This window comes from Eretmochelys imbricata, chromosome 14, assembly GCF_965152235.1.
Source record: "Eretmochelys imbricata isolate rEreImb1 chromosome 14, rEreImb1.hap1, whole genome shotgun sequence".
NCBI lineage: Eukaryota > Metazoa > Chordata > Testudines > Cheloniidae > Eretmochelys > Eretmochelys imbricata.
In genome coordinates this window covers 52,973,884-52,993,489 of record NC_135585.1, presented here as the reverse complement: position 1 = coordinate 52,993,489, position 19,606 = coordinate 52,973,884, and the positions used below count along the sequence as shown (strand labels likewise).

At 49.4% G+C, this 19,606-nt stretch overlaps 1 long non-coding RNA gene across 1 annotated transcript; it reads right to left on the bottom strand.

Annotated features, from left to right (window-relative positions):
• Nucleotides 1-10,405: 10,405 nt before the first annotated feature.
• LOC144274800 (uncharacterized) lies at nucleotides 10,406-13,494 on the bottom strand. Its single transcript, XR_013347958.1, has 2 exons — nucleotides 13,334-13,494; nucleotides 10,406-10,785 (listed from the first exon to the last, which is right to left on the bottom strand). It is a non-coding gene; the product is annotated as an uncharacterized LOC144274800 (long non-coding RNA).
• Nucleotides 13,495-19,606: the final 6,112 nt, after the last annotated feature.

Here is a 19,606-nt window from a genome sequence, read left to right as displayed (position 1 = left end):
TTTTGGGTCATTGGACTTTTGGGACTTTGGGTGATTTGGGGTTGCTGGACTCAAGAACCAAAGGGAAGGGGCATGCCCCAATTTGCTTGGGGTAGGTTTTTTGCTCATGGGTTGTGTTATGAATCCTGTTGGTGGTGTTTCCCCAACATAATGCCACATTGTTTCTCTCTGTTATTAAAAGGCTTTTTGCTACACTCAGACTATGTGCTTGTGAGAGGGGAAATATTGCCTCTTGGAGGCGCCCAGCAGGGGTGGTATATATTTGTCCCAGGTCACTGGGTGGGGGCTCGAGCTGGTTTGCAGTGTGTTATTGGAATGGATCCCCTAGGTATTGAACCCGGCCCTTGTTGCTGCCAACTCTGACGGGCAGAAGGGTTACATATGTAAGGGGTTCTCAAACTGGGGGTCGGGACTCCTCAGCGGAGGTCGCGAGGTTATTACATGCTGGGGTCCTGAGCTGTCAGCCTGAATCCCAAGTCCCGCTTTGCATCCAGCATTCATAATGGTGTTAAATATATAAAAAAGTGTCTTTAATTTATGAGGGGGGGTCGCACTTAGAGGCTTGCTATGTGAAAGGGGTCACCAGTACAAAGTTTTGAGAACCGCTGGTATACGTTTTAAACAAACAATTTAATACTGTACACAGCAGTGATGAGTGTGAAGCTTGGTTGAGGGGCTGGAGTCAGAGGGCAGAAGAGGGTGGGATATTTCCCAGGGAATGCCTTACTGCTAAATGATGAACCAGCACTTGGCTGAGCCCTCAAGGGTTAACGCATTGTTGTTAATGTAGCCTCACACTCTGGCTGGGATGATTTAACTGGGGATTGGTTCTGCTTTGAGCAGGGGGTTGCACTAGATGACCTCCTGAGGTCTCTTCCAACCCTAATCTTCTTTGATTCTATGACAGTGGTTTTGTGTGTTAATTATTACTGTTGATGCTCATATATCCAGGAGAAGTTTTATTTACCATCTCATCCTGGTCCCGGATCACCAGCAGCCGAGAGCTCCTCCTTGAAAAGTCATCGCGGCTCTCGTTCCAGGGAGGTTTTTCTTTTGACACCCAGTAGCACTTGTCCCTGTGCAGCAGCCAGTTTGGGGGGCAGAGCTTACACCCTGATCTCTCTGGAGGGGAAAATGGAAACGCTTAATGGAGCTGAAGGTTCTGAATTGCATTACACTCATGCACAGGCCTTCAGGCTCAACATTTCAAGTGGAGCTATGCCTTGGCTTTGTTTGAGGACAGGTCCAACATTCCTCTCGTCACAGGTGCTGCAGGCCAGGAGGGAGGGGTATTGGTGAAGCTGTGAGTACCTCAGTCCTGAAATAGCACGGGCTAACGCAGGTCAGGCTCAAATGGAATTCTTCTTCACCTTCTGATTTGCAGCAAGCCAGGGGCGGGGCACGGAGAAGCAGAGCGGGGCGGTGCATTCAGGGGAGGAGGCGGAGGTGAGTTGGAGCTGGGCGCGGTGCGGGGCGGGGAGCTGCCGGTGGGGGCTCTGCACCCACCAAATTTTCTCTGTGGGTGCTCCAACCCCAGAGCACCCAGGGAGTCAGCACCCAAGGCGCCACTTTTGATGTGATCAGTGGGGGAGTGGCCGCTCCCCCTGCTCCCCCCCCAGCTACGCTCCCCCGCCCCTAGGAGCCAGAGGGACCTGCCGGATGCTTCCTGGGAGCTGCCCCAGGTAAGCACCGCCGGGACTCCCCACCTCGCCCCCCGGCAGGTCCCTCTGGCTCTTAGGGGCGGGGTGGGCACCCACTACGGTGGCCCACGAGACCCTCCTGCCCGGTTCTGCAGGCTGTCTGGGGACAAGGGAGAGGGGTGGATGAGGCAGGAGCCCCGGGGGGCAGGGGTGGGCAACAACCCCCTCGTGGGGTGAGGAGGGAACCCGTTGTTAAGATTTTGGCAGTTCATCACTGTCTGTACGGACTCAGAGAACTAACAGCGCCCTTGGGTGAGCTAGGGCTTGCCGACATTGAAATGCTGCAGCGCCGCAGGAGAACCATTTCGTTGCCCTCTCGCGGACAATCAGTATCTCCTCTGCTCATCGGGCTGCTGCAGACACTCCCCACCCCCTGCTGCAATGCGGAGCGTGTAATGCTGACACAACGGGGTTTCACAACATTGCGGCAGAACGGTGACGCCTGATGCAATACAGACACTTGTTGCGTTACACGAGCAACTTTAGCTTTTCTTGATGGCTGTCTGGAGAGGCAATAATGCACAAGGCTCCAATATGGCTGGTGGGCTGTGCGGGCCGGCTGTAGGCCCTGGGAGTGGAGCTAGGGCTGCCGATGCCTTGCAGAGCTCCAGCTGTCCTTCAGGCAAGTCCCTGCTCCCAGTGTAACTGTTGGCTCGGTATTGCCCATGAGCTCGTCCTACAGACTAACCAATGGAGTTAGCAGGAAAGGCATGAGAAGGAGAGTACGGGCCGCAGAGAGGGGTGGCAGCAGCCGCAGAATTCTGAACTTTACAGTCTCCATTTGGGGACTTCAGTGTAAAAGGGGGAAATGTTCCGTACTGTCCTTCACCAGATCTCCACAGAATCCATACTTAGCACATACAGCGTTCTTCAGTGCCGGCCCCACAATCCCCAGCAAGGGCCTAGCAACACGCCTCAGAATTAGGCCCCTGGGCGATTGTTTCCACCCCCCTGGCAGTGGGACTCCTCTGTTTTCAAGTCTCAAAGAAGCCTCTGACTCTCTGGGCAGCTTCTCTCAATGGATATCAAAGGGCATTAAAGCCGTCATAGATGTTAAGGCCACTAGGCACCCTTGTGTTAGTCTTGTTTGACCTCGTGCATAATGCAGACCTGAGAATTTCACCCAGTGACGTAAGCATCCAGTCTTGATTTAAAGTGATGGAAAATCTACTGCATCCCTTTGTCGTCTGTTGTGTGTGTGTGTGTGTTTGTGTTTGTTGTGGTGTGCTTGCTGCTGGACTGAAATATACAGAAAGTTGCCAAGTCTCACGAGATAGATATGTGACTCTGCCTTTCAAAAACAAGCCCAAGCCGCCTGAAAACAAGCAGCTCAGTAAGAGGTGACTTGAGCTCCCCACCCCCTCGGCCAGCCACCCTGAGCTCCTGGTTCCACTTCCCCTTTCCCGCTGCCTCTTCTCATCTCTGTTCTGTCCCTCCCTCCAGTTTCCCAACCACGATCGCGCCTCTCCAGCCCCTCCCCCCAGGCTCCCAACCAAGGGCTCGCACCTCTCTCTGCTCCCCCCTACCCCCCCACACCACTCTAGGAGCGCTAAGTAAACACATGGCCTGCAGGTAAAGCGCTATGCTTTTAATTTAAAAGGAGGGCGGGGTGTGAGGGGGGGAGAAGTAAACTGGCCCCTTCTAGTTGGATTTAGAAACCGGCCAAAGGAACTAAGCACAGTTTCCCACAGATTAGGTTCCTTTGAAACTAATGGTTATGAAAGGACTAAACCGCCGGTAGTACAGCAGAAAGGGAACTCTGAGCCTTCCTCTGCAACCTCCCCTCTCAGATGCTAAGACATGCATGTTAAAGGTAGGCATGGAGGAGAGAGTGGGTACATGGCAGCTTTGTGCTTTGAGAGGGGGATTATCCAAAGTGCATGGAGTAAGTGTCGGTTCTCCCACTCCCGGGCTCTTGGTTCCCTGAATCTCTTCCCTCTTTGGCCTGTAGTGCCCTGTCAGTCGGGCTGACCTGGAGCATTGGCCTCTCCCCATTGGTCCTGGGGACTGTCAGTCTCCTCCAGATCCTTTCTTTTGGTTAGAGGGATTGTGCAACCAGGAGCTCTCCAGAGGGAAATTCAAAAAAAAGCAGCAGCCACTCCTTTGGAAGCTCAAAACAAGCAACAATCAATGAGCCACTTCAAGCAGGAAGCCCAGAACAAGAAGCAACAAGCCCCTTAAAGAGCCGGAAAAGCCCCAAAACAAGCAACTCAAAGAAATTACAAGCCAAGTCCACTTAAAAACAAGTGGAAATTGGTGACTGCGGGAGTAAGTGCTCTTTAAAGAACATTAATGGCTTTGTTAAGTCAACACATAGACCAAACCCTGGAATCATTAAAGTGTTTCACAAAGTATGGACTAAGTTTTTGGCTGGGGCCAAAGCATGCCTCAATAATTTCGCCTTAAAAAGAATTCAATGTAAACACAGCTCGTACCAATCTTGGGAGATCCTTGAGGTGTATCCAGGAGCTCTAATTTCGCCCTGCCACACCAGTCTCACATTGGGGGTGTGACGCATGTCTAGAAAGGGTTAAACATCCTGCAAAATGAATAACCCACAGAAGACATGTGGGAGATCATGTTTGTGTTTTTGTGTATTTACATATGTATGAGTAGAGTGGACAATGTAATCAACAAGTCCCTGTCTATACTGTATTCTGATATGACCTTGAGCGGATCTCTGCAGACTACGTGGCTCTGGGAAAAAGGATAAAGGAGTTTGAGGTACAAGTGGTATTCTCGTCCATCCTCCCCATGGAAGGAAAAGGCTTGGGTAGAGACCATGGAAGTCAACGAATGGCTACGCAGGTGGTGTCGGAGAGAAGGCTTTGGATTCTTTGACCATGGGATGGTGTTCCAAGAAGGAGGAGTGCTAGGCAGAGATGGGCTCCATCTAACAAAGAGAGGGAAGAGCATCTTTGCAAGCAGGCTGGCTAACCTAGTGAGGAGGGCTTTAAACTAGGTTCACCGGGGGAAGGAGACCAAAGCCCTGAGGTAAGTGGGGAAGTGGGATACCGAGAGGAAGCACGAGCAGGAGCGCGCAAGAGGGGAGGGCTCCTGCCTCATACTGAGAAAGAGGGACGATCAGCGACTTATCTCAAGTGCCTATACACAAATGCAAGAAGCCTGGGAAACAAGCAGGGAGAACTGGAAGTCCTGGCACAGTCAAGGAATTATGATGTGATTGGAATAACAGAGACTTGGTGGGATAACTCACATGACTGGAGTACTGTCATGGATGGATATAAACTGTTCAGGAAGGACAGGCAGGGCAGAAAAGGTCGGGGAGTTGCACTGTATGTAAGGGAGCAGTATGACTGCTCAGAGCTCAAGTATGAAACTGCAGAAAAACCTGAGAGTCTCTGGATTAAATTTAGAAGTGTGAGCAACAAGGGTGATGTCGTGGTGGGAGTCTGCTATAGACCACCGGACCAGGGGGATGAGGTGGACGAGGCTTTCTTCTGGCAACTCACGGAAGTTACTAAATCGCAGGCCCTGGTTCTCATGGGAGACTTCAATCACCCTGATATCTGCTGAGAGAGCAATACAGCGGTGCACAGACAATCCAGGAGGTTTTTGGAAAGTGTAGGGGACAATTTCCTGGTGCAAGTGCTGGAGGAACCAACTAGGGGCAGAGCTCTTCTTGACCTGCTGCTCACAAACCGGGAAGAATTAGTAGGGGAAGCAAAAGTGGATGGGAACCTGGGAGGCAGTGACCACGAGATGGTCAAGTTCAGGATCCTGACACAGGGAAGAAAGGAGAGCAGCAGAATACGGACCCTGGACTTCAGAAAAGCAGACTTTGACTCCCTCCAGGAACTGATGGGCAGGATCATGTAGTGATGTAGGCATCCAGTCTTGATTTAAAGTGATGGAAAATCTGCTGCATCCCTTTGTTGTGTGTGTGTGTGTGTTTATTGTGGTGTGCTTGCTGCTGGACTGAAATATACAGAAAGTTGCCAAGTCTCATGAGATAAATGTGCGACCCTGCCTTTCAAAAACAAGCCCAAGCCGCACCAAAACAAGCAGCTCAGTAAGGCCTGGTGGTCTATTACTGAGGGGGGAGCCCCAACTCCCCATTTCACGCACATCATGTCTTCCCCCCTTGCTGGTGCAAGGGGAAGCACACGAGGCAGCCAGCCAACCAGAAAGGGACTGCACTGCAACAATACACCAGGGGCGTGGCCGTACACTTTATTAGCATACTGCTCCTGGATTGGACAAAAAGAACAAGGAGGCCAGTGGCCCCTCACGGTGTGGCCACCAACTCTTCTGGTGGCTGCTCTCACGCTTTTTCCTAAAATACTTAATTAGCGTTAAGAAAAACATAAATATGCACACATTAACAAACATAAATGTATCACTTCTTACAACAGACTTACTCAGCCCCGGCAAGCCTGGAGACATATTAAGCCCAGGATGGGGGGAGGTCAGGGTAGGCAGTAGGGGCCAGGGGCGATAGAGATGGGGGGGGGCAGGACAGATAGTTGGCGGGCCGGAGTCTGAAGCCCCATAGCCAGAGCCCAAAGCCCTATGGCCAGGGGACAGGGATGGAGCCTGAAGCCAGGCAGCCGGAGCCTGCTGCCCCCCCTGCATCACTCTAGGGGTGAAGCTCAAAGCCTGAGCCCCACCACCCCTGGGAAGGTGGGGAACTCACCAGCTGCCTGCTCCTCCAGCATTGTGCCCCAGCTGTCTCCAAAGGGGGGCAGGGCCCAACCCCTGTTTGCAGCCCCAGAAGCCAACACCAAGGTGGTGCATCCAGGAGCAACAGGGAGGGGGAGGGGCTTCTGCTTTGGCCCCCACCCCCCTATCACAGCCTAGGAGGCTGTGGCCACAAGAAAAGCCCCTGGTATTTGAGAAACGCTGCCTTAGCTTACCCCTCCCATGTGTGCAGGGAACAGACAGGATGGGCCAGTGCAGTGTGTAGCAACCTCCCAGTGCAGGAAAGGACCCAGGGGCTCAAACCTCAAACCAGTGTCTAGCCCCATCCTGGGCAGAACTAACCTACCACTGAGAGGGCTGCGTCTCTGTTACATTGCACTGAGCTGCACTGTGCCTGGGTTTAACCAGCCCCCTTATAGAAAATCTCTTTACTAAGAGCCAATGGTAGTGTGAGCAGGGCAGAGGAGAACTTCCAGTTCTATCTAGCTGGAAATCTCAGGACACTGCAGGAAGTTGGGGTGTAGCATGTCAGCGAAATGCCCTTTCTTTCTCCCACATTTTTTATTTTGACCTCTGAACCTCTTGACCTGCAGAAGAGCTCTGTTGTATCTCCAAAGCTTGTCCCTTCCACCAACAGAGGTTGGTCCAATACAAGATATTACCTCACCGACTGCGTCTCTGTTTTCAAATTCTTTCTTTGGATTTGACACTGAGGGCTTGTCTACAGTGGTAATTTGCAACACTACAACTTTCTCGCTCAGGGGTGTGAAAAAACATTTAAGTATTGCCAGTGTAGACTAGCCCTGACTCAGTGTGACATTCTGTACCTCGTGGGACCACTCTACACCCCCATGTTCATCTTTATAAAGTGATTGTGTGGTATCCAATGCAAAGTTTGTTGTGTCTTTGGAAGGCTCATAATGCACTGAGCACTGTTGTTATAGTGATGTTATAGTAATTGTTGTTACAGCAGCGTTATAGTAATGTTATAGGTTATAATTTCATGTATGTAGTTATGAAGCTGAAAATGTTTCTTCATGGCTTAAAATAAGCCCAGGAAAAAACTCTCCAAGAGCAGAGAGGCAGTTCACACCTCATCAGGGCATGTATGGGACAAACCCAGCCCAGCCTCACAGGAACAAAGGACGCTGGCCTAGGCAGCAACAAAAGGATCTGTTGGACTCTCCAGTGAGTCACCCCCCCTTCTGTTGGTCAGTTTGGGACTGCGATGAGGTAATGCTCACCTGACTCTGAAGGGGGCGGGCAAAGCCAAGAGGGAAGAAAGAACATGATAAAAGGGAGGGACATTTGCCATGCTCTCTCTCTTCCACCTACATCTACAGACACCACCACCAAGTGACTGAAGCGCTGATCAAAGTGGAGAACCTGGCTGAAGAGCAACCAGCCAGCCTGTGGTGAGAAGCATCTAAGTTTGTAAGGGCACTGAAAGTGTTAAGATCAGCTTAAAATGAGTTTTGCTTTTATTTCATTTGACCAAATCTGACTTGTTATGCTTTGACTTATAATCACTTAAAATCTATCTTTATACCTAATAAATCTGTTTATTTATTCTACCTGAAGCAGTGCATTTGATTTGAAGCGTGTCAGAGACTCCCCTGGAAATAACAAGCCTGGTGCATATCAATTTCTTTGTTAAACTGATAAACTCATATAAGCTTGCAGCATCCAGTGGGCATAACTGGACACTGCAAGACGGTTCCTAGGGTTGTGTCTTGGACCGGAGATTTTGGCTAGTGTAATTTGGTTGCACAATCCAAGGAGCAGCTTACATGCCAGAGGCTATGCGTGAACAGCCCAGGAGTGGGGGTTCTCACAGCAGATCAGGGTAAGGCTGGCTCCCAGAGTCAAGGATTGGAGTGATCTAGCAGATCACTGGTCCAGATAACACCAGGGGAACGTCACACTCAGATCATTGAGATTTTTAGCTGACATCCCAGTCAGGAGTTTTCTCCCTCACTCCCATAAAATGTTGGATTCTGAGGATGGAGGGAGAAAATAGCTCCTTATTCTTATTTTATTTTATTTTTTTTTTTGCATCCCTACTAGGGTGTTTCCCTGATTTAACTAAGCTGATTTTGAAATTGATTTAGTTAAACCGGTCCCAAGTCCGTCTGGGGACCAGAACTGAAAGTGTCTGATTGTCCTCCCAGTCACACTGGTGTTACAGCAGTGTAAACTACTGACATCAGTAGGACTACACCCTATTGGAAGTGTGAGTCAGAGCAGGTTGTTAACAAAACTAGCAGTTGCTAGAGCTTTTCTAACTGATTAGATTTCAAATTGACGGTGTCCTTTAAAATACCGGTCTCTCCCCAAAATTTGCACATATTCTGCCATCAGTGATAAAAGTGAAGCAACCAATGGGCAATATAGTGGAGTCTCTCTCCTGCCATTGGTGGGAAGTTTTAGCCACTCCAGGAACGATGCTGTAGCCATTCTTTTTAGGTGACAAATCTGAGGAACTGTCCCAGACTGAGGTGTCAATAGTGGAGGTTTTGGAATTTGCCCAAGAGTTCTGAAGGAACTCAAATGTGAAATTGCAGAACTACTGGTATATAACCTATTGTTTAAATCAGCTTCTGTACCAGATGACTGGAGGATAACTAATGTGATGCCAACTTTAAAAAAGGGCTCCAGAGGCCATCCTGGTAATTACAGGCTGGTAAGCCTGACTTCAGTACCAGGCAAATTGGTTGAAACGACAGTAAAGAAAAGAATTATCAGACACATAGATTAACATGATTTGTCAGGGAAGAGTCAACATGTTTTTTGTAAAGGGAAATCATGCCTCACCAATCCACTAGAATTCTTTGAGGGGGTCAACAAGCATGTGGACAAGGATGATCCAGTGGATATAGTGTACTTAGATTTTCAGAAAGCCTTTGACAAGGTCTCTCACCAAAGGATCTTAAGCAAAGTAAGCTGTCATGGGATAAGAGGGAAGGTCCTCTCATGGACCAATACCTGCTTAAAAGATAGGAAACTAAGGGTAGGAATAAATGGTCAGTTTTAGGGATGGAGAGAGGTAAATAGTGGTGTCCTCCAGTGGTCTGTACTGTGACCAGTGCTGTTCAACATATACAAAAAATGATCTGGAAAAAGGGTTAAAGAGTGAGGCAGCAAAATTTGCAGAGGATACAAAACTACCCAAGATAGTTATGTCCAAAGCTAACTGTGAAGGAATTACAAAAGGAATCTCACAAAACTGGGTGACTGCTGGGCAACAAAATGGCAGCTGAAATTAAATGTTGATAAATGCAAAGTAATTAGCACATTGGAAAATATAATCCCAACTATACATATAAAATGGTGGCATCTAAATTAGCTGTTATCACTAGAGAGAGATCTTGGAGTCATTGTGGATAGTTCTCTGAAAACATCCACTCAATGTGCAGCGGCAGTCAAAAAAGCAAACAGAATGTTGGGAATCATTAGGAAAGGGATAGATAATAAGACAGAAAATATCATATTGCCTCTATAGAAATTCATGGTACACCCACATAGAATCATAGAATATCAGGATTGGAAGGGATCTCAGGAGGTCATCTAGTCCAACCCCCTGCTCAAAGCACGACCAATCCCCAACTAAATCATCCCAGACAGGGCTTTGTCAAGCCTGATCTTAAAAACAACTAAGGAAGGAGATTCCACCACCTCCCTAGGTAACCCATTCCAATGCTTCACCACCCTCCTAGTGAAAAGTTTTTCCTAATATCCAACCTAAATCTCCCCCACTGCAACTTGAGAACATTACTCCTTGTTCTGTCATTTGGTACCACTGAGAACAGTCTAGATCCATCCTCTTTGGATATTGCATGCAGATGTGGTCACTCCATCTCAAAAAAGATATATTGGAATTGGAAAAGGTACAGAAAAGGGCAATACAAATTATTAAGGTATGTAACATCCTCCATATGAGGAGAGATTAATAAAACTGGGACTTTTCAACTTGGAAAAGAGACAACTAAGGGGAGATATGATCGAGAGGTCTATAAAATAATGACTGGTGTGGAGAAAGTAAATAAGGAAGTGTTATTTACTCCTCATAATACAAGAACTAGGTATCACCAAATTAAATGAATAGGCAGCAGGTTTAGAACAAACAAAAGGAAGTATTTCTTCACATAACACACTCAGCCTCTGGAACTCCTTGCCAGAGGATGTTGTGAAGGCCCAGCATGGATGGCAGGTATTAAAGGCCAGGGTAGGTTAAGCCAACTGAATCTTATCTTGGATGATGACTTGATAAAGGTCCCGGTGCTTTAAATGTCCTTTATCTGCATAATTTTCCTTGATATAGGCATGGAAGTGCTTTATTTCCCCAGTGAGGTTAACATCAACATCTTCAGGATAGTTTTTCATCAGGAGCATTACTCTTTCATTTGCTGTTTCTCCAAGGCACCTAAATCAACCAAAAATGAAAATTTGTTTGCAAAATTTTCATATACGATTTCTCTTTTCTTCAAATTGGTTTCAAGTGCATCTGTTACAGGGATAAAGGATTTCACCCGAAATTTGTCTCTTGAAGAAAATGTTTCACCAGCATTAGGTGCATCACCATCAGTGACTTCTTTTTTTTTAACTCTTCTGGGTTTATCTACACATTTGTAATCTACATCAGACAGGTTTTCTTTTGCTTTACGTTCAAATTCGTCAAAACTTTCACGGGTTTCTTTCAAGAAGTGGGGGAGTGATGTGTAAAGTTTTGCACATGAACTAAGAGCTCTCGGTGCATCCTGTAGGGCCTTGCTTGTTTTGTGGAACTGATTCAACAGACGATTCCAAAGTTCTAACATGAACACAAACTCTAATTCCTCCATATTCTAGTTAACTAAGAGTTATAATTATCAATGGAATACCAATTTTCAAAGAATGAGAATACAGTAAAATGAATAAACTATAATATAGTAGACAGGTACTCACCAATCCAACAGTAGTACTGCACTGCAGAGTGGTTGGAGTCTTGAAGTACTTAGGTGTGTACAGTAAAGTTTTCTATACAGTAGGTTATCACTAAAAAATACACTTAACACTAAAACCGCACTGAACGTAATTTAATCTTTCTTTGATGATTCAGAAGGCACTTCAGGATCTTGCAGTGCCTCAGGGTCATCATTATCAACATCAATTATCGTTGTAGATGTAGAAGGTGTAAGAGATTGGGCTGAACCTGTACTTACCCTATGACACACCCTGGAAGCTGCTTTTTTAAATAAATCCCTGATATCAGCTTGCTGACTTGTCTTCTGCGTCTTTTGCATAAAAGCAGAATGCAGCATGTGCAATTGCATAACCTCTGGGGCAGTATACTAGTCCCGGTTACTAGATTGAAGATTTGTATTGGGAGATATCAGAAATGCCAGTTAATAGAGCTTTCCAGTTAATAAAGTGCCGGATAATACAGCTTTTACTGTATCACCTTTTTCACCGTCATCAGTATGAAGATGATTAAGCACTTCAATAACTGAACCATAACTATCTGCTGTAGCCTTTGCATGTGCTTCCCATCGAGTGTCAAAAAGACATTTTTGTACGGTGAACTCAGGACCCCAAAATGATTTGAGCACTGCCCAGCAATGTGACAAGGCAGAAAAGAATGTGTATATCTGTTGCACAATAGCAAAAAAATTAACTGCATCAGCAATCAGCTGCAGCACGGCCAACAAGAGCAAGTGAATGTCCAGCACATGGAATATATATAGCATGCTTATTTTTCTCTAGAAGTTTTTGCAGCATGCCATTATACCAACCTGCCATGTTAGCTGCATTGTCATATGACTATCCTCTGCACTTACTGAAGTCAACTTTGCAGTCATTCCATGGATAATCCAGCACTATGTTGGCCATATTTTCACCACTATGATTTTTCAGTTCAATGAAAGTTAGAAAGCACTCAGTGGGAAAAACCATCATCGGGTGACACATATCCTACAATAACAGTTAGTGATCTACATGTGAAAGATCTAGTATAGAGTCGACAGACAAACTGAAATATCCTGCTTCTCTTAAGTCATCCAAAACGGATCCTCTCACTTTTTTAGCCATAAACTGGATGAATTCATCACATATTGTTTTAGACAAGTATGAAGGCTTCCCGTATCCTCTGCTTCCATAATGTTTTATATGGTTAGACAGAAATGGATCAAACTTAGTTTTTTTCTCAGCCCTGGCCTCCTGCCTGTCAATAATGAACAATTAGTGAAGGGTAAGGGTAGGGTAAGGGTATTTGTGTAGCTAGATGTGTATATTTTTGTCATATTTGAACAAAAATCTCTATATTTAGAGAAAATCTTCTTTTTCCCATATCTCCTTTATTTATCAACGGATTTTGATAAAATTTAAATGGAGTAGGCTTTTTCTTTTTTAGAGGCTTCTCAGATGCATAGACTCATAGACCTGGAAGGGACCTCGAGAGGTCATCTAGTCCAGTCCCCTGCACTCAAGGCAGGACTAAGTATTATCTAGACAGATGTTTGTCCAACCTGCTCTTAAAAGTCCCCAATGATGAAGATTCCACAACCTCCCTTGGCAATTTATTCCAGTGCTTAACCACCCTAACAGTTAGGAAGTTTTTCCTAATGTCCAACCTAAACCGCCTTTGCTGCAATTTAAGCCCATTGCTTCTTGTCCTAACCTCAGAGGTTAAGAAAAACAATTTTTCTCCCTCCTTCTTGTAACAACTTTTTATGAACTTGAAAACTGTTACCAGGAGCGGGGCGGGTGGTGAGACCAGGCCAGGGTCACATTCTCTCGGGTTTCCATTCAATAGGGATGCAGCTGACAAACAGCTCATGCCATGAAACCCAGCACAGAGAGCTGGGCCCAAGCCCAGTGTTACAGCCGGGGGTGGGCAGGGAGCTGCAGAGGGAGGGGACAGTTATTGGGGGGCCTGCAGGACAATAATTAATAGATAAGAGGTCGAGTTCAACACGATTTGTCAGGTCTGTTACCTCGAGGACTCCTGCTAGCCTGGGCCGCTGCCCCCCTCTCCCTGCTCTGCGCTTGGCTTCCCAGGAGAGGCAGGTTGAGATGAAGATGGAAACAAACTCCCTTCCCTTCAGGAGACAACGCCCGCTATCCAGGACCATCCAGCACAGCCAGATGCAGGGCTATGGAGACGTTTGTTGTGATACGTTTGCCTGGCAGGAAGGATTCCTGTGACACTCCCAGCCAGGGGGTGGAACTAACACAGCTCAGAGCATTTCCTCCCAGTCACAAGACCAACAGCCGCAGGTTCAGAGCAATAAAAGGCAGATGAATAACCGAGAAAGACGTGAAGCGACTTTCAGTCAGGGAGCTGAGATGACCACAAGGTGGTGCCAGAGCTCTAGCAACAGGGAATGGCCGGTTACACTGACTGGTTGGGTTGCCAACTTTCTAATGGCACAAAACTGCCCTGCCCCTTCCCTGAGGCCTCACCCTGCACTCGCTTCGTTCCCCCTCCCTCCCTGCCTTGCACTGGGATGGGGCAGGGAGTTGGGAGGGGTTATGGGCACTGGGCTGGGGATGTGGGCTGTGGGCGGGGCCAGAAATGAGGGGTTCAGGGTGTGGGAGGGGTTCAGGATCTGGGCTGGGGCACGGGCTTAGGGTGCAGGAGGGGGTGCGGGCTCCAGCTGGGGGTGTGAGCTGTGGCGTGAGGCCGGGGATGAGGGGTTTGGAGTGCAGGAAGGGGCTGGGGCAGGGGGTTGGGGTGTGGTAGGCGGTTCGGGGTCCAAGCAGCGCTTACTGAGGCTCCCGGCATAGGCACCGACTTCCCCTTTAGCCGGGGGGTGCTTGAGCCCCCACTCCACCCAAGCCCCAGCCCCCAGCCCTCCTCTTTCTGCCCCGCTCTGCCCCCATTCCACCCCTTCACCCAAGCCCCCGCTCTGCCCCATCCCCGCTCTTTCCTGCCTCCTCCCCCAAGCGTGCACCATCCCTGCTCCTCCCCCTCCCTCCCGGAGTTTCCTACATGCCGCAAAACAGCTGTGCTGGAGGGAATGTATATTCCTGGTTTTGTGTCTTTTTGTAACTTAAGGTTTTGCCTAGAGGGATTCTCTATGTTTTGAATCTAATTACCCTGTAAGGTATTTACCATCCTGATTTTACAGAGGTGATTCTTTTACTTTTTCTTTAATTAAAATTCTCTTTTAAGAACCTGATTGATTTTTCATTGTTCTTAAGATCCAAGGGTTTGGGTCTGTGTTCACCTATATAAATTGGTGAGGATTTTTATCAAGCCTTCCCCAGGAAAGGGGGGGTAGGGCTTGGGGGGATTTTGGGGGGAAAGATGAGTACTGGGTGCAGTGTGCTGTACACGCTACTGCTCACACACAGAACGGAGCAGGGCACTCAGTGCGTTTGACGCTTTACAGTCCTGCTCAGTGTGTGATGTGTCACTCATTTCAGGGAGCGGCTGCAGCTGTGTGGGCCACAATTTCACGTTTCACACCCTGTACAGGAAATACACAGGACCCCAGACCTGCAGGGCCCTTTCCAGAACTGCCTAGGAGGGGTAGGGCCCAGCAAGGAGCCTTTCAGTTCTGGGAGCCCCTGACTGGTGCCGTCTCCACCATCTGCCCCCACTGCATTCTGGGGGCTCCCTGACCCGCAGGTGGGGAACCCCAAGCTCTCAGATCTCACCTTACGCTGTGTGAGCCAATGCTGCCCATTCCAATAGCCGGCCCGTCCAGCAGGGAGCTGGGACTCACAGCCCCCCTGTAGCAGGGCAGCTGGCACCCGTGTATTGATGGGGAGGAAGATACATCTGTGAAAACCCCTCACACAGATGTGCTGGTAACTTACTGCAGTGAACGGCACCAGGGGAAGCCCCTTTCTGCACCACTGCAGCCCGTCTACGTTAGCAGCGGGCACCAATTCAATTGCACTAATGTCATGACATTGCACAGAGGATTCCTAATGCAGACAGACCTGGATTCACCCCCCTCAGCCAGCTGCTAAACCCTCCTGGGGCCCAGTGATCAGATCCCAGGGCAACAGATAAATCCCAACCCTGACAATCTTACAGCAGCCCCTTCCCCAGACTATTGGCAGATACAGTAGGGTTCATGTTCACCATGAACAGCCGCCCTCTGCCCTAGCACACGCTGTCTGTGCAGGTGGTGAAGGCAATAGTGCTATGGGACCCTGCCCTCCCGAGGTCACCAGTGGGTGGGTTTCACACTGCGTTAATGGAGGTGTCTGTACTGCGTTCCACGGCTCCTTTCAGTGACACGCCAGCACCTGCCAGCCCCACCCTGGGCATGACCTAGGGATGCAGGAAGGCCAGGCTGGTACCTCAGGGCGACACGCTGCAGGCAGAGGGCCCAGCTCATTGCTGCCCTGCACCCAGCCCCATCAATCACCCCCACTCTGCACAGGTATCGGTGACTGTGCCTGGGGCCCGGCAATAGAGACTTGGGTCCAAAGTGCTCAGAGATGGGCTGAGGGGAGCTAATTTCAGTCCCGACACAGAGAGTGCCCAGCTGCAGGGGTCTGGGAGGGAGCAGGAGGGGGGTGGGGAGGAACATCCCCCAGGAATCCTCTGTCCCAGGGGCAGAAGCCAGACAGGCCAGGAGGAGAGACTGACTGTGGTGTCTCCATGGGGAATGGGATGCACAGAGAGGAGGGCTGAGAACTCACCTGCCAGGACAATAACAGTGATGATGAGAACTAAGAACACAATTGCGAGGGTGACTGCGAGACTGACTGTGTGTTTCTTGCAGTTACAACGAGGTTCTGAAACAGAAAGACCCGTCAGGCAGGGCTGCGAGGACGCATCTCGCTGAGAGCACCAGGGCTGGAGCTGCCCTAGAACATGCACCGTTCTGCCGATTGCTCCTTCCCTCAGACGCTCTGGGAGAGGAGCCCGGAGGGTCAGGCCGGCTGGGGCTGGCAGAACAATCCCTCCTTCCCCTCAGCCCAGTGCCCTCCCTGGGCACTCCCAGCCAGGCTGTCACGGGGCCTGGTGAGCTCAGGGTGGCAGGAGCCTGGTGAGCATGTTCTGGTGGCAGGAGCTCAAGCTGCCCCCCATCCCCACCCCCGCTCTGCCCCCTGCTGAGCGCTGGCTGGGCCCACACTGCCGAGTGCCCCTGTCCCCGCACACTGGGGTCTCACACTGGCCATACACAGCAGAAGGGGGGAGAACGAACCAGGCAGAGATGGGCCAGGGCTGTCACAGGGGGTCTGACACACCCAGCCCAAAAGGCCCCTGCACAGCCCCACGGCCACCGCTGTGTGCACCAGACAGCAGCTGTGAGCCAGGGATCGGTGCCCTGAGAGCCCCTGGGGGTGATCCAGTCCCTGCTGCCCACAGACAGGGGTTGGGCAGTTGCTGCTGCCACTGAGAACATGGACCCATGGCCAGCAGCTCAACCCCCTGCCAGAGGCGGTTCCATGATGATTAAAACCACCTTAAACTCCATTGGCCCCTCCCCACCCAAAGGGCTTCAGAGACCTGATCTGCTATGGGATCTGCCTGACAGGCACCCAGCTGGAAGGGGAGGGGGAAGAGCCCTCCAGGAGTGAGCCGAGAATCAAAGGGGGCAGCAGCCCGGCAACCACCGGAGCAGGGAACCGCGATGCCCAGCCACTAGCTGCCCTGTTTCCCATCACAACACATGGGGAGGAAGCGGGAGGGGAAGAATCGCTGCCAAGCCGTCTGAATACACTGGCTGGGGAGAGGGAGGCGGGTTGCTCGCCTACAGCACATGCTAACAGAAAGCAACGCATCGCGCCCACTGTGCACCCTGGCTGCGCACGGGCAGGATTGTCCTGGGGCTGTGGCTCCATCAGGGCATTGGCTGTTTTGTATTCTGCTGCTCCATAGAGAGCCCCGGCAGCATCTCCCATGGGCAGCTGCAATGTGATAATCACAGCAATGCACAAAGCATGGTTCAAATCTACAATCCAACCACAGAGCCCGGCAGCTGGGTTAGAGGCCGAGTGCACAGAGGTTTGTGCTGCTCATGCAGGCAGAGGGATGAAGGCAAAAATTCAAGCCAGGAACAAGGAACCGACATTGACAGCCATGACAGGCTATGAGCTGTGTCCATGTAGACAAAGATCTCATGCCCCTCAATCCCGACCTGCAGCTCCCTGCTAGCCCAGTTTTGTCAATATTCCTCAGTCCCACCCCAGAGCCCCCTGCAGTTCTGGCCCTAGGTTACCCCAGACAGCTCTTTTGATTCTCTTCACTCCTTCTGTGGCAGATACAGGATACACAGTGGGGTGGGGTGCGGGTTTCCTTGGCACTCACTTGGAGTGAGCTCCATAACTTGGGGCTTCAACCTTCATAAGTAACATGGCCATTGCAACCCCACGCCAGCCAAACCCATAAATGGCGCCAGCAGGGCTTCCGGAGGCCATTTCTTGTGCTGCACAGGCCACAGAGAAATGTTTTACGCCATATTTTATGCCCTCAAAAAAGAAAGGTTTTACTTTTTTTAACCCGGCCTGTTTTTTGTTTTTTGTTTTTGGTCTCCTTCTGCACCACTAGCCAGGCCCTGGGCAGAGATTTTCAGAGCTGCTTAAGGGGCCTGGATGCCTAGTTCATCACAAGTCTTAAAAACCTCTTTAAAATGAGCTTCCTAGTGCCCTGACTGGGGGTTGCCTGCTGGGGCTGACCCAGTGACTTCTGGATCTAGAAAGCAGGTGCCTCTAACAGAAGGGAGATAAACCCAGTTGCTCCCAGCAAGCAACCTGCCCACATGCTGCAGACAAAGATGAAACACCCCCAACGTCCCTGCCAATCTGACCTGGGGGAAATTCCTTCCTGACCCAATATATGGTGATCACTTAGACCCTGAGCATGTGAGCAAGAACCAGCCAGCCAAGCCCCTGAGACAGAGAAAACTTGGTAACACTCCAGAGCATTGGCCCACCCCATCCAGTGTCCCATCTCCAACCATGGCCAATGCTGATGCTTCAGAGGATGGAGACAAAAAGCAAACACCTCTCCCGCACCCCCAAAAACAATACACTGGGGGGGGATCCCTTCCTGACCCCTGCAAGTGACCAGCTGAAGCCCTGAAGCATGACATTTAGGACCATAAGACATATACCAGAAGAGACCCCAACCTTGTCCAGACCACACCCACCATCACAGGCAACCCCCTCATACAATCACACTCATAAATGTCAGGTTTCAGAGTAACAGCCGTGTTAGTCTGTATTCGCAAAAAGAAAAGGAGTACTTGTGGCACCTTAGAGACTAACCAATTTATTTGAGCATGAGCTTTCGTGAGCTACAGCTCACTTCATCAGATACATACCGTGGAAACTGCAGCAGACTTTATATATACACAGAGAATATGAAACAATACCTCCTCCCACCCCACTGTCCTGCTGGTAATAGCTTATCTAAAGTAATCGTCAGGTTAGGCCATTTCCAGCACAAATCCAGGTTTTCTCACCCTCCACCCCCCCACACAAATTCACTCTCCTGCTGGTGATAGCCCATCCAAGGTGACAACTCTTTACACAATGTGCATGATAATGAAGTTAGGCCATTTCCTGCACAAATCCAGGTTCTCTCACTCCCTCACCCCCCTCCAAAAACCCACCCCCATACACACACAGACTCACTCTCCTGCTGGTAATAGCTCGTCCAAACTGACCACTCTCCAAGTTTAAATCCAAGTTAAACCAGAACATCTGGGGGGGGGGGGGGGGAGGGGAGGAAAAAACAAGAGGAAATAGGCTACCTTGCATAATGACTTAGCCACTCCCAGTCTCTATTTAAGCCTAAATTAATAGTATCCAATTTGCAAATGAATTCCAATTCAGCAGTTTCTCGCTGGAGTCTGGATTTGAAGTTTTTTTGTTTTAAGATAGCAACCTTCATGTCTGTGATTGCGTGACCAGAGAGATTGAAGTGTTCTCCGACTGGTTTATGAATGTTATAATTCTTGACATCTGATTTGTGTCCATTTATTCTTTTACGTAGAGACTGTCCAGTTTGACCAATGTACATGGCAGAGGGGCATTGCTGGCACATGATGGCATAAATCACATTGGTGGATGTGCAGGTGAACGAGCCTCTGATAGTGTGGCTGATGTTATTAGGCCCTGTGATTGGTTAGTCTCTAAGGTGCCACAAGTACTCCTTTTCTTTTTACTCATAAATGTGTCCAGCTCTCTCATAAAACTAAGTTGTTTGCCCCCCACAACTCCAATCGGGAAGCTGTTCCAGAACATCCCTCCTTTGATGGTTAGAAACCTTCTAATCTCCAGCCTGGACTTGTTCT